Source organism: Oxyura jamaicensis, chromosome 4 (genome assembly GCF_011077185.1).
Source record: "Oxyura jamaicensis isolate SHBP4307 breed ruddy duck chromosome 4, BPBGC_Ojam_1.0, whole genome shotgun sequence".
NCBI classification, from domain to species: domain Eukaryota; kingdom Metazoa; phylum Chordata; class Aves; order Anseriformes; family Anatidae; genus Oxyura; species Oxyura jamaicensis.
Genome location: NC_048896.1, coordinates 63,378,494 through 63,390,935, shown reverse-complemented (window position 1 = coordinate 63,390,935; position 12,442 = coordinate 63,378,494). Strand labels below are relative to the sequence as shown.

Sequence of the window (12,442 nt, the reverse complement as noted above, 5' to 3'; positions counted from 1 at the left end):
AAAAAAAAAAAAAAAAAAAAAAAAAAAAAAAAAAAAAGTAGCTGAAGATGCCATTCTTCAAAGAAAATGTAAAATGTTTACAAACATTTCTAAGTCATTCCAAATAATCTAAGATGAAAATGTGGGCTCTTCCTGTCCTGTTAATGCCAGTTTAGCAGCCATTTTGGCTCAAACAGTCTGTTTCATTCTGAATTCTGAATAAACATTAGTGGCATGAACATAATGCTATTTTCACCACCACAAGGTAGGCACAACAAAATGTTTTGTGGAGGCAGAGAAAAGTAGTCAATGGAAAAATTGAAGGGGGAACCCTTTCTCTTAACCTCCAGTGGAAAATCATGGAGGTAAAGCAGAAAGCACACACACATCTTTTACCTGACCTCCCCACTCCCCCATTCAGAAGAGGAAAGCCCCTTTGGCTACACTATAACGTGCCTGAATAATAAAAAATTCATTGCTTCTCATGCATACCCAAACCGCTTATCTTATAGAAAGTCCAGGTTGGATGGCTGCCATTCAAATTATTTTATTGTCCACTAAAGAACTGTTTGTGTAAGGGCTTTCCATAAGGGAAAAATAAGGAAATGAGTTAGAGAAAATTTAATATAATGTTAAGACAGCAGCTTAAAGTACCGGATCCTAGGTGACTTGTAAAGGGCTTAATTGCCATGTAAGTATTATTGAGAAAAGATCACTACAAGGAAGAACAGAGATTGGAAAAAGAAAACAAAAAAATCCAAGTGCTCAAAACAGTTTAGGACTCCACTATTCTGGAAAGGAAACTGAAGACAGGAAGTTTCTGAGACTTAGTTTTTAAGTTTATACTTTGATACCACACTTAGGGCATTAAGAATTCATCCTGCCGAACAAAGGCAGCCTGCTGTTGTCGACATCAATGTTACTCACTGGGTGTCTACAGCTGTCCTCCTCTTTTTGGTGCATGAATGAGAACCACTCCCACGCACTTACATTTTTGTCAAGCTAAAACACTCTTCTGCTTCACTCACAGAAACAGATTGGTCACTATCATCATTTTTATTTGTGTATTTTTTAAACAGACTCAGATGCCCCAAATCAAGAAGTAGCAACACAAGACAGTCAGTCCTAGCTGTCATGTTTTTGATGAAAACTCAGTTAATGGTGTGGGTTCATCTCGTCCACACTTGATACAGAGTTGAAATACATTTTTGTGCTCACAGAAGTGACCTTCCTGGAGAGGAAGATACTGCTACCCAGTTCTAACCTAGACATTAGTGAACAGCTTTGATTTAGGTTAGGACTCCGTCAGGTTTTGCCTGAGATGTACAAGAAGTCAGAGCACTTCCCACCCACTCTGTTCCTGCTCCCTGTGTGGCCTACTGCTTAGCCACAAAAGAGGGACCACCCACAACAACTTCTCCCTTCCTTATGGAAAAACTGGAAAGGCCGCAGCTACTTCATGAGGTCTTGGATGGTGATTCAATCAATTCTTTATTATTACTCCAATACATTTTTACAGATTTGCACTCTTTCACTGGATTTTCATGAAAATGTTCATGAGGTTGATATGATAGCAAGGTAAGGAGAAACAACAGCAATGGTCTCGCTTCCATCCAACCACACAACTTTTTATTTGTAAGTCAATTGCCCTCTCAGATTTTGATCAAGAGGGATGTCAGTGCTCCTCATCCCCAAGTCATCATCCTCCTCCAACATCTTCCCTATAAACTTCTATTGAAAGCATACAGACTGGTCCTTTCTGAAATCAGTTGGTATGCTTCCATGTTTTTTCTGGTCTTTCACCTCCACCTCTATAACACAGAGCACAGTACCCAGAAATTGAAAACAGGCTTTAAAGCAGGCCAGGAACAAGTTCCAGCAGAGCATTGCTTCCCTAACATTTGTCAGTTCCATGACCTTTCAGCACACAGTTTAGGGTCAAGGAAGTTTGAATACAAGCCCATTTTTCTGGCTAAAGCATCCGCCTTGTTCCCCTGTTGATTGTCCACCCATTGGTTTCAGCCACTGCAGCTTTTCTTGCTGAAATACTGCAGTGTTTAAATTTTGTCCTGGAGTAGAATCAAACCTGATTTTAGGCAATGTCTGAATCCTGAATTGTTTTAAAGCAACATCTACTGTTTTGTTGGAAACGTGACTTTACCCCACAGGGACAGTTAGGGGTCTTTTGGATGAGACAAAGCATTTGCTTCCAGATTCAGGGGCTGCCAAAACCTGCAGGTTCACCTGAAACATTGGACACCTCCAAAGTAAAAGCCAAGAATAGACTGCAAGACATTCAAGGCTGAGCTGAAGATTGTGGAAAAAAAGATGAAGGAGCGTCACAAACACTACTGCTGCCCACCCTGAAGGTAAGGCACACACTCATTATGCTATGCCGTGTTCCTAAAACAGATCATACAAAAGTGTTTTAAAATGACTAAAAAACACTTAAATACTTTAAATAAATAAATAAATAAATAAAATAGCCACTCTTCACTATGTTTGCTTGTTCCTTAGTACAGAAGGATCAGCCTGGAATTCAATCACAGCAGAGGTTTTGGTCACATTAATTAAAGCATTATTGAAACCTGATGATCATGGTTGGGAAACTCTAGAAAGATAGTGAACAGGGCAATACAGAATAATATCAAACAGTATTGTACAAAAAAAGCCCCTCCATTGAACAGTCGATAATGACAGGCCAAGCTTACTAACACCACTCTTATAGGTTGTAAGTTGTCAACTGAGCACATGACATAGGAGAGACTGTTTTTTTTTTTAAAAAAAAAAAAAAGAAAAGAAAAGAAAAGAAACAAAAGGAAAAGGAAGTAAGGTCTGATGTACCCGGTAAGAGTTAGCTGTTTGCTATTGGCACAAATAGCTCAATAGAGGAAGATACCTCCTCCTGGGCCGTGATTGCAGCTGATCAAGAGCAAACAGTGGAAATGAAGGCATCTCATAGGAGGTATCCTGGTTGTTTGTGGACAGAAGAAAGGCACTTTGCAGCAGAGCAGCATGGTGAATAGTGACGTGTCCACTACATTTCAGATGAGAATTGTACTCTTTCTAGGCTCTCTGAAGGACCTGATGACCTTTTTCTTACAACCACTAATACTCATCATAACAGACAGAGGAAGTCCCCTATCCCCCCCATAAAGCATATGAATCTAATTTTCCCTTTTTGTAAAATCAAGAATAATATCTGCTTACAACTTCACTATATGGTTTTGCAAGACATACAAGTGTGTGTGGTAAAGCTAATACCTACATTAGAGGGAGAGTTCTCTCATTGTTAGAAGCCAGATCCAAACATTTATAATATAGCTCCACATAACATATGCACACAGACAACATCAACAACAAAAATCTATCAAGGCAAGCATTCCGAAACATCACCCTACAAGAAAACTGCCTTAGAGCTGTTTCCTGTTACTAAAAGAAAGAACTATAAAAATGAAGGAACTCCTGAACTTAGGTTGCTATTTCCACCTCATATGACCTGAATTTTATGGAAGCAGTACCCCTGTGTTATTCAGATTTACTCATAAAACATAGACAGAGGCAGTGTATAAGCATTGGGGAACAATCAAGAGCAAGGTAAAATATTATTTGAACAGTAAAGAAAAAGGTTGTTAAAATGATTAATTTTTTAAATGTTGTAAGGAAAAGCCATTTGCTGAAGTGGAGATAAGGTTGCTGTTTTTTTTCTCCTCTAAAAAAAAAAAAAAAAAAAAAAAAAAAAGCCAAGTGCTTGGAGCACTAGGAGGCTATAGCAAGCAGTTTTACTTCCTCTATGTACTTCCCCTGCAATCATGACCTAAAAAAGTCAAGTACAAATTACTTTACAAAGTAGGGATAAATATATTACCTATTAATTATAACCTCACTCTAAACCTTTGCAATACCTCTCTGAGCATCCTATTTTTCAAGAAGCCTTAAATCACAGCAGAGAGCAAGTTAGTCCAATAAGTGTTCCATTACTGTCTTACAAATGCCAGCAAACATTCAAATTTAGTTCACCATAATTTCTCTAAAAGGCATGTTCAGCTTCTACAAATCAAGGACAGATTTAATCTGTATGAGAGTATTATTCAAACAGGACAAATGGGGTACTAGTTTCAAAATTTGAACCCCAGATCCATGTGGGTGTTGCACTGTGGTGGAGCTTAGCAGCAGCTTCTGCTCAGCATCATGCGAAACAGTCTAGGTCACTAGACAGACCCTAAGACAACCTCAGCTGCACTGGGTAAATGGGAAGCCCGGTGTTACTCCCTTAGGACCTTCACTGGAGCAGCCTGACCTGTACTGGCCAAGCTGGTCAGCTCCCAGACCCAGAGTGACTCCAGACTGACCCTCCTGAGTGTATCTGCACCATACTGCTCTGGTTTGCGATGCAGGGTTTGAGTTTTTCTGTCCTGTGGAGCAGCCCAGCTCTTTTGGTCCTGTTGCCCTAAGAGGACCGTAGCTAAGCAAATGCGACATTTTAGAGCATTGCTATAAAACTCAGTCTTTAGCACCTAAATACCTTTGAAAAAAGGTAAAGCCCAAAAGTAGTTTGGGGATTGAGCTGTCTCTAGTCTCCCATTCATCTGGGCAGATGTTCCTCACTGTTAGAAAATGACTCCTGAGGTTATGGTTTCAGAGCAATGCCCCTTAAAAGCATTCTTCCTAAGGAAATCCCCTCACCTTCAGCTAAGACTATTTTTTTAATGTTCTTTCTCTAAAAGCATTAGTCAAAGGCTATGGGAAATTGTACAACTTTGTGGCTTTTATTAACTTATTTCCTTTACAGCAATAAGCTGTAAAACCAGTAGTGGGACTCTTTTTAAATTCAAAAGTGTTACTCTGGGGCCTTCAGCAACATCATGGTTCCTTTTCAATGCTTAATAACCACCGTATCTCTACATGTAACCACCCCCTTCCATATGATAATGAAGATACTGATACAACTTGCTTTTAAATGGTGCACTGGGGGGTGGGGAGGGAGAGGTAGTTCAGAAAACTTAGAAATTGGAATTGCTGAGTTCTGTTTAAATGACAAATAAAACTAGAAAGGGTCAAAAATATTATGTGTGTGTGTATATACATGTGTGTTTATATATATGTATAAAATAGAATGGCTCAGATTGGAAGGGACCTTTAGATTAGAAGGGACCTTCAAGATCACCTAGTTCCAACCCCCCTGCTATAGGCAGGGATGCCACCGTATAAATATATAATTATATATTATTTATAAATATATATTTATATATATATATATACATATAAGATATATATAAATATATGTGTGTGTGTGTATATATATATATATATATATATATATATATATATATAAAAGCAGGTATTTCCAAGTCTGGAAGCAGCAGAGAACAAACCACCTCGTGCAGCACAAAAGTAGAGGTCACCAGCAGAACAGGAGAGTCTGTATTACAGCCTGTAGAAGCTCTCAGGTAAATACTGAAAATAAGGAAGGAAATCTGGAGCTGAAAGGGGAAGCAAATTGATTGTCCTGTGAATACACCTGAATTGCCTGCATATCTGTATATGCATGAGAAGGATGGACCAAAGGCTATTGCAATTTGAAATTTGCATCTCCTGTATGCACACACAGTTTTGAAAGGTGATTAATCAAGTCGCAGCGTCACTCCAGATCACAGAATGTGGTAGATGAGGGTTTCAGAAGCTGGCAACTTAAAGCAATGTGGGCTCAAACAGCAGTAATACAGACAGAGATACTCAGATTTGTAGTGAAAGAAATTCAAAGCGTTTTTCCATGCCAGAGTAAAAAAGAAATCAGAGCAATTAAATTTTGAATCCAAACAAACATACACAAAAACCCAAACCAGATCATGCTTCTTGCTGAACAAATCCTAATATTCATTACTGGGAACTCACAAGCTTTTATGCACTGTTTGTTTTTTTAGTTTCTCCCCCCAGCCCAGCCCTACAGATCTTCAGAGATTCATAACTGCTGAGTAATTTTTTCAATTTGAGATGTGTTTTGATCTACTAAACTTCTAACCTGCGTACTTCTTACAGGAATTGCCATTAATCTCCAGTTTAATAAACAAAACTGACAACAACGTTGCTTGTTTAACTTCCGCAAACCTTTCTCTGTTTCAAACTACAACCTACACAATGGAACAGGATTATATTTAGCAATAATACTATTTAATAGTTGGAATCCCCTTCAGCTTGAAGCAAACAGGGGTAGTGACTCATTACATAGCATTTTAGAAAGGGGATTTCCTGCTGAAGTAAAACACCAATGAACATGACAAAAAAAAAAAAAAAAAAAAAAAAAAAAAAAAAACTAAGAAATCAGTAAAGAGGGAGCCCAAGGATCCACTAGGGAGGCAAAATGATTAGAGAATAAAAGCAATGGCTTTTATTTCAACTGGATGTGCATGAACTGAACTGGATTTGTTATTCTAAAACTGAAACCAGAAGACACGCCGAAATTTGAGCCTTCGCTCTGAAACCCAGCTGAGCCAACGCAAGGCTGCTTTCATCAGTCAGCAGCGGTTTTGTAGTTTTTCACTTCATCCTAGATTCTGGCAAAGACAGAGCAGCTCTATGCGTCACCTACAACACCGAATCCGACACAGAACTAGCCTTTGTTTCTACTATTGCACAAGAAGACAGAGAAATGGATTATCAAGAAGCAAGCCGTTACCCAATATCTGGGCTCCCTTCCATGAGTCAGAGTGGAGCAGTCTACCGCTTTCAGTAAGTATGAAGGTCATTTTTGCAATTACTGTTTCTAGTAAAGATAAACTCCCCCACACACAGTGAAAGCAGGAGGGTAGTTACGAACTGCGTGGGATGTTTCATATGTAGGCTGTGAGAGCATGGGACACCTTCTGCCTTGGCTACGAAACTCCAGGAATTAGGATTTTCACTAACTGTGTGACGGCCCAGCAAGCAGGGCTCCCACAGAGCGCTGGCACACCAGTACGTTTGCACTGGTGCTGTGTTATGGGGAGGAAGATCACCAGCAGGCCGAGGATGAAACACGGGGTTGTTCTGTCACTGAATCACGCTGCTACCTCACCAAGTCACACTGCCTGTCTACTTCCGTGCAGGACACCTAAGAAAGTCGCACAGCTTCACATTCATACTGCATGCAGTCCTTTGACTGCTGCCGAGCATGGTTGTGTTTAGCTGTCATCTTTGTACCAAGTTTAACTGCATAAATTCTACTTCATCACTACAGAGGTGGCAACAGGAGGCAACACCTGAAAGTCACACCATCCTCTGCTTCTATCAGGGCTGAAAAACTATGTAATTGATGATTCAAAGGACTCACTTTCAAATGGTAGATGAACCAAAAAAAAAAAAAAAAAAAGGTAAGCAAGTAGTGTAAGTATACATTAATTAAAATGAAAGCAGTATGAAGCACACCAACAGCTTCATTTCTGAAGCAGTTGCTGCAGAACAGGGCCAACACTTCCACCAACTTGTTTGTGAATTCTTAATGACTACTAAATTTGAAAAGGTCAGACACCTCTCTTGGTAAAATTGTTTTTCATTCACAGGATGGTTTTGAGAATGGCTTTTCATTTTAATAGACCTTATTGGACTGACTTCTAGATCCAGCTATTAAAAACCCCTTTTTTACTTCTTCTCAGGTGGTTCAATGCCTGCATATAGAGAAAAGACATGGAAACAAATAAAACTAGCAATGGAATCAAGGACATCAGTTAAAGGACTAACCGCACAACCCCACAGAAGTAAAATGGCCTGGGGTGGCTAAGGAAAGGACAGGGAGAATTAAAAATGGAATGCAAGGAAAGGAAAAGCTGTGTGTTTAGACAAAGCAAAAATCAATACAGCTGTGCTTGACTGAAAGAGAATCCATAGCATTTTCTGGAAGACAAGTTTCAGATTCCTTCTTCTCAGTCAACAAAGGACAAAGCTAAATACACATTAATGGTTTTATAAAAACACAGATAAAACATTCTGCTGGGCATGAAAGGAACAGTCAATCTTGTAAATTTTTTTCCAGAAGTGTTTTCCAATCACTCTTCAGGAGATTTATCTTACTGTATTTCCCACATTAAAGTTTCCTCACCTGTAAGCCTAGATAAATCGGTTATAATTTTTCTTTAAAAAAAAAAGATTGAAAACAATAATCCATTAAACCCAAAACTCCTCTGCAGATACCTAATAATTGCAGTTCCACTGGGTGCAGAATTACAATTCTAGTGAAAATGAGAAGAGGACAAATACTGGGGTCTAAGGGAAGGAGGAGGTCACACAGCTACTGCCAGTCAGTATCCAGATGCCTCAGGCACTCTAGCTTAAGCAACAGCTAGCCTTTCCTTTGCCCCTCTTCACACACACACAGGACAAGTACCTCAGCCACCACTTGCAGAGGAATACCCTGAGAACAGAGCCTCTGTTTCCAGGCAAGATGAGGCAAAGGGAAATACTGGAACCTGCTGCCCATTTGCTCTCCCCTCAACCCCACACACAGCTGGGCACCCCGGCCTCCTCTCCCCCAAGCATGAGGAGAGGCAGGTGTCAGGGAGGAACAGCCTCACTCTGCATCTGTTGGTGCCCTTGCTGCGTATTTTTCACAGCCAGTTGCTGAACTGCTATAGAGCAGCACCTGGGGACAGCATCCTCATCACCTCCACCCCTTGTGCAACCCCTTGCAGGGGCAGCTCAGTCCTCCCTCATTCTTAGTTAGACCTGTGAAAAGCTTCATTCAGTAAGCCAGCATTCTTCTGCAAAAATATCCTGTTCAGAAGGCATCAACCATTACTACAATTTTGTAAAATCATGTAATCCAGATGGAAGATAACTTCTCTCCCCCTCTTCACCCCAGCCAAGTGAAATAGACTTTATGTGGGACAAAGACAACATCTGTGCCTTGAATGCCCACGTGCCTGTCCTCCAGGCAGCATCTCACTTTGCAATTCCATTTGTCTACCTGCTTCAGAGTGCTTTCGTATCATAGCCTCTACTTGCTTGTTCTTCTCCAGGCTAATATTATTGCTTCACTTCTGGAAAACTATTGCAACTAGTTTCAAAATTCATCTATAGCTAAGAATACATGTTATAAAAAAAAAAAAAAAAAAAAAAAAAAAAAAAAGAGAAACCACCCACAGTCATTGGCAATCTGCTCTGGGATCAGAGCTCCCAGTAGTTCTTTCTCTCCCGTGGTGCCTAACCACGGGAGTTCGTGGGGAAAACTCATAATCAAACCAGCAAACTGAATCGACCAAATCCCAGATAGACATCCACTAGAAGGAGCCTATTTGTTTAACATCTAAATATAAAATACGCCATTCATGACAGAAACCAATATAATTTTGCAACTTGCATTTTTTAGTTCAGTTGGGTTAGTTACCTCAGTAAAGTTACATATTGATTCAAGTGAAGGGAATTCTACTGTTCTTCAATCCTCCTATTTTGGTATTTTCCCATGCCTTTATTTAGCATCACCTACAGGCATTTAAAATATTTTTGGTATACTCAGCATGTAAGACAAATAGCTAGAGGGATCAGGTTAAGGTTTGTATCTCCAGAGTTTGCAGAATTGTACTGAAGAAAACATCTAAGTTAACCTTAAAGCACTGCAGGAAAGGGAAATTCATTATGAAATACATTTCCTTCACAGAAGTTATTAGCATTTATTAAGAAAATAATGGATAAAAATTATTCCATTGAGACCATTTCATATAGGCCAGGTATGTTTTTCAGGGTATTAACTGTGAACCAGATACTCATCTTTCTGTCAGCCCAGTCAACCGCATTTTATATAACAAAACTATGTCTTGTAATCACAGAGGTCAACACATTGACTGTGAAGATTAGAAAAATAACTTGGCACCAAATTGTCCAGAAATAACAGCAAAGAACAAACAAAACGCTGCCTATGCAAGAGAGAAGCAAGAGAAGCAGAAATTCCAAAGACATATTCAATGAAACCACCGAATAAAAACAATGAATCTGCTAATTCTCTTATTATTTTATGATCATAATTAAATCTTATTCTTTACTAACAGTTATTTTTACTTTAAAGAAGGGCTTATAATAGATTTTTTTCTTTGTTTTAAGCAGGTATGTCGCAGGTACACTGGAATGCTATTTCTGGCATGCAACAGTGACTTCACTCAGCAAAACCTTCATTTTCTCAAACATGTGCATGCAAAAGAAATGACAGCTAGTTTTACCACTTACCTTGTTCTCTCCACTGCCCCAGTTCACCTCCTCACCTATGCACACCTGCGTTTTCAGCACCTTTGGGAATGGCCTTCTCCAGCCCTCTCCTCTACCTCGCAGCTGTCCTGTGTCTACAGGATAGTCCTGAAGCCACTGAACTGAAAGGTAAAGGTCACTGTTGAGTTCACTGGAGCAGAAACAAGCATCCAACTCTTATTTTTTATGACACTCATGTCTTTCTGAGGAAAAAAAATGCAACCTTCAGCTTATGTCTCTCGTACAGATTAAAGTTCACTGGAAGTTCTCAGGTTCTAGGAACAACTTTAGTGGCACATAGCCAGGGAAGGTGAAACTGTAATAAACTTTCAAGTCTGTCATGTTTCTAGATTTTAAAGCTAAACAAGTGAAAGGCAGTTACCATCTTACACGGCTCAGCGTAAAACATGAAGGAAAAAAAAAAAAAATAGTTGAGAAAGCATGCCAAAGTGCTTTGAACAGTGATATATATCCCTTTTGTGGGTGTGTGCTGGTCTGTAATGGGTTTGATGTTTCAAGGAAAAAGGAAGCTAGAATATCAGTTATAGTCTACAGGATCTACTTATTTCAAGTGCATTATCTCTACCTCTTTTTGCTGAGAATACTTCATCAGAAGTCTAATACTTCATCAAATTAGTCTAATTTGAAGTCCTGTTGACTTAATTACTAGCTGAGTCTAAAGGGGATGTTGTTTCAATTGCCTTCATCCTTTCACCCTAAGAAGGAAAAAAAAAAAAAAAATGGTCTGACAAAAATCAAGAGCCAAAATGCTGTTTACAGAGATTCCACTTTAACTGCTGTTTGCAAAAGATCAGCTAACTGTTTTGGTACTTTTTGTTCCAGAGTGCAGCACCGGGGGGTCTGATTATGTAAAAAGAGAATTCAGTAAGAACAGTAATTGTTTTCAGGTGTTTTGTAAAGAGTGCCGTATATAACATCAATTTAAAAAACAGAGAAACAAATGTACTATTCTGAGGAAAGATTAATTCAATTAATTTGCTGCATCAGTTCTGAAACCTCAGTTTTAAACCTGAACATCTGGCTTATAAAGGAGCAATTCCAGAAAATGTACTGAATGAAAATCCAACAGTCACCATGAAAACCTGAGAAACCAAGTACCATCTTTCAGTTCTCTGCTGTCCTTAGTTGCCAAATAGCATCTTAGTTGTGTATTTATTTTATCGTACTAACTACAAGTTATGATGACAGTCCTGGAGGAGAAAAACAAACAAGCAAACCCAAAACAAACAAACAAGGCAAAACCTCTAAACTGCTGCAGAAATTTCAACATATCTCATGCGGAGTATTTGGACAACTTTTTGTCAAATAAGCCTTTCGGTTTATTTGTTCCTCAAAAAAAAAACAGGTGAAAAAGAGGGTATAGAAGATTCTGCAAAACCTCCCACAAGGTGTCACTAGAGATGCATCAGCCAAAATCTTCCGCAAACGCCCTCCCCTACCTTTGCTACCTAAAACAGCTTTCCCCATTCCCATGGAGAATGTTATGGACAGCTTTGAAAAGACGAAAAATAAAAAACAACATGTGGACAGAAACATGTTTACTTGTGCAACTCTGTACTCTAAGTTGCGGCCTATTAAGCATCTAGGCAGTAATTTGGGAAATGCACTGCAGCTTAGGAGTCAGCTTTCAATGAACTGTCTCAAAAATGTGCAACAAGGTATGTTTTACATAGGAGTCAGCAGAAGATGCATTGCCCCTGTTTTCAGACTCCTAATATAGAAAGAGGGACAAAATCAATTACCAGATCTGCCACGGTTCCCCATTAATACTAGGAAAGATGTCGTGTTTTATTTTCTTCATTAAGTTTTATAGCCATGTTTTAACATTCACACCTATCCCTGAGTGTCACAGATGTCTTGAAATACCTGTTATCTTCAGATATGATGGCATGATAGGATCCCCATTTCCAGCTATTGCTTAGGGCCCTTTCTATCGAGTACTGTATGAACAAAGTATGAATGCAAAGCTACTGTGCTGGACAAAAATAACTCCCCCTCCCTGCATTCCCCCACTCCACCCCAGATTTCCCTATCTAGAAAATGATATACCACTTGAGAGATGTGCATTAATACAGAGCAAGTCAGAGAGCTCAAGTAGCAGATACATTTCAGTGCCTAATTGTTTCTGTGCTATGAAAATTGAAGCAGATAGCATGTTTACTCACAGCTGAGCAGCATAGAGGTATATTCATGGACCTAGTCAGTCTCCTGCCGCAAAAAGGGGCAAGTATAC

The 12,442-nt window shown here is 39.3% G+C and overlaps 1 protein-coding gene across 6 annotated transcripts in view; it reads right to left on the bottom strand.

Annotated features, from left to right (window-relative positions):
* TNIP3 (TNFAIP3 interacting protein 3) overlaps positions 1–10,871 on the bottom strand; it is a 71,434-nt gene extending 60,563 nt beyond the window's left edge. For 4 of the 6 annotated variants that reach the window (XM_035326222.1, XM_035326226.1, XM_035326221.1 and 1 more), the window contains exons 1-2: positions 10,751–10,871; positions 10,171–10,310 (exon numbers count right to left, since the gene is read on the bottom strand). The gene's annotated coding sequence lies outside the window, so the exon portion shown is untranslated. Of the gene's footprint in view, positions 1–6,655; positions 6,687–10,170; positions 10,311–10,750 lie in introns of those variants that run through there. The other 2 variants (XM_035326227.1, XM_035326223.1) reach the window with 2 other exon arrangements.
* Positions 10,872–12,442: the final 1,571 nt, after the last annotated feature.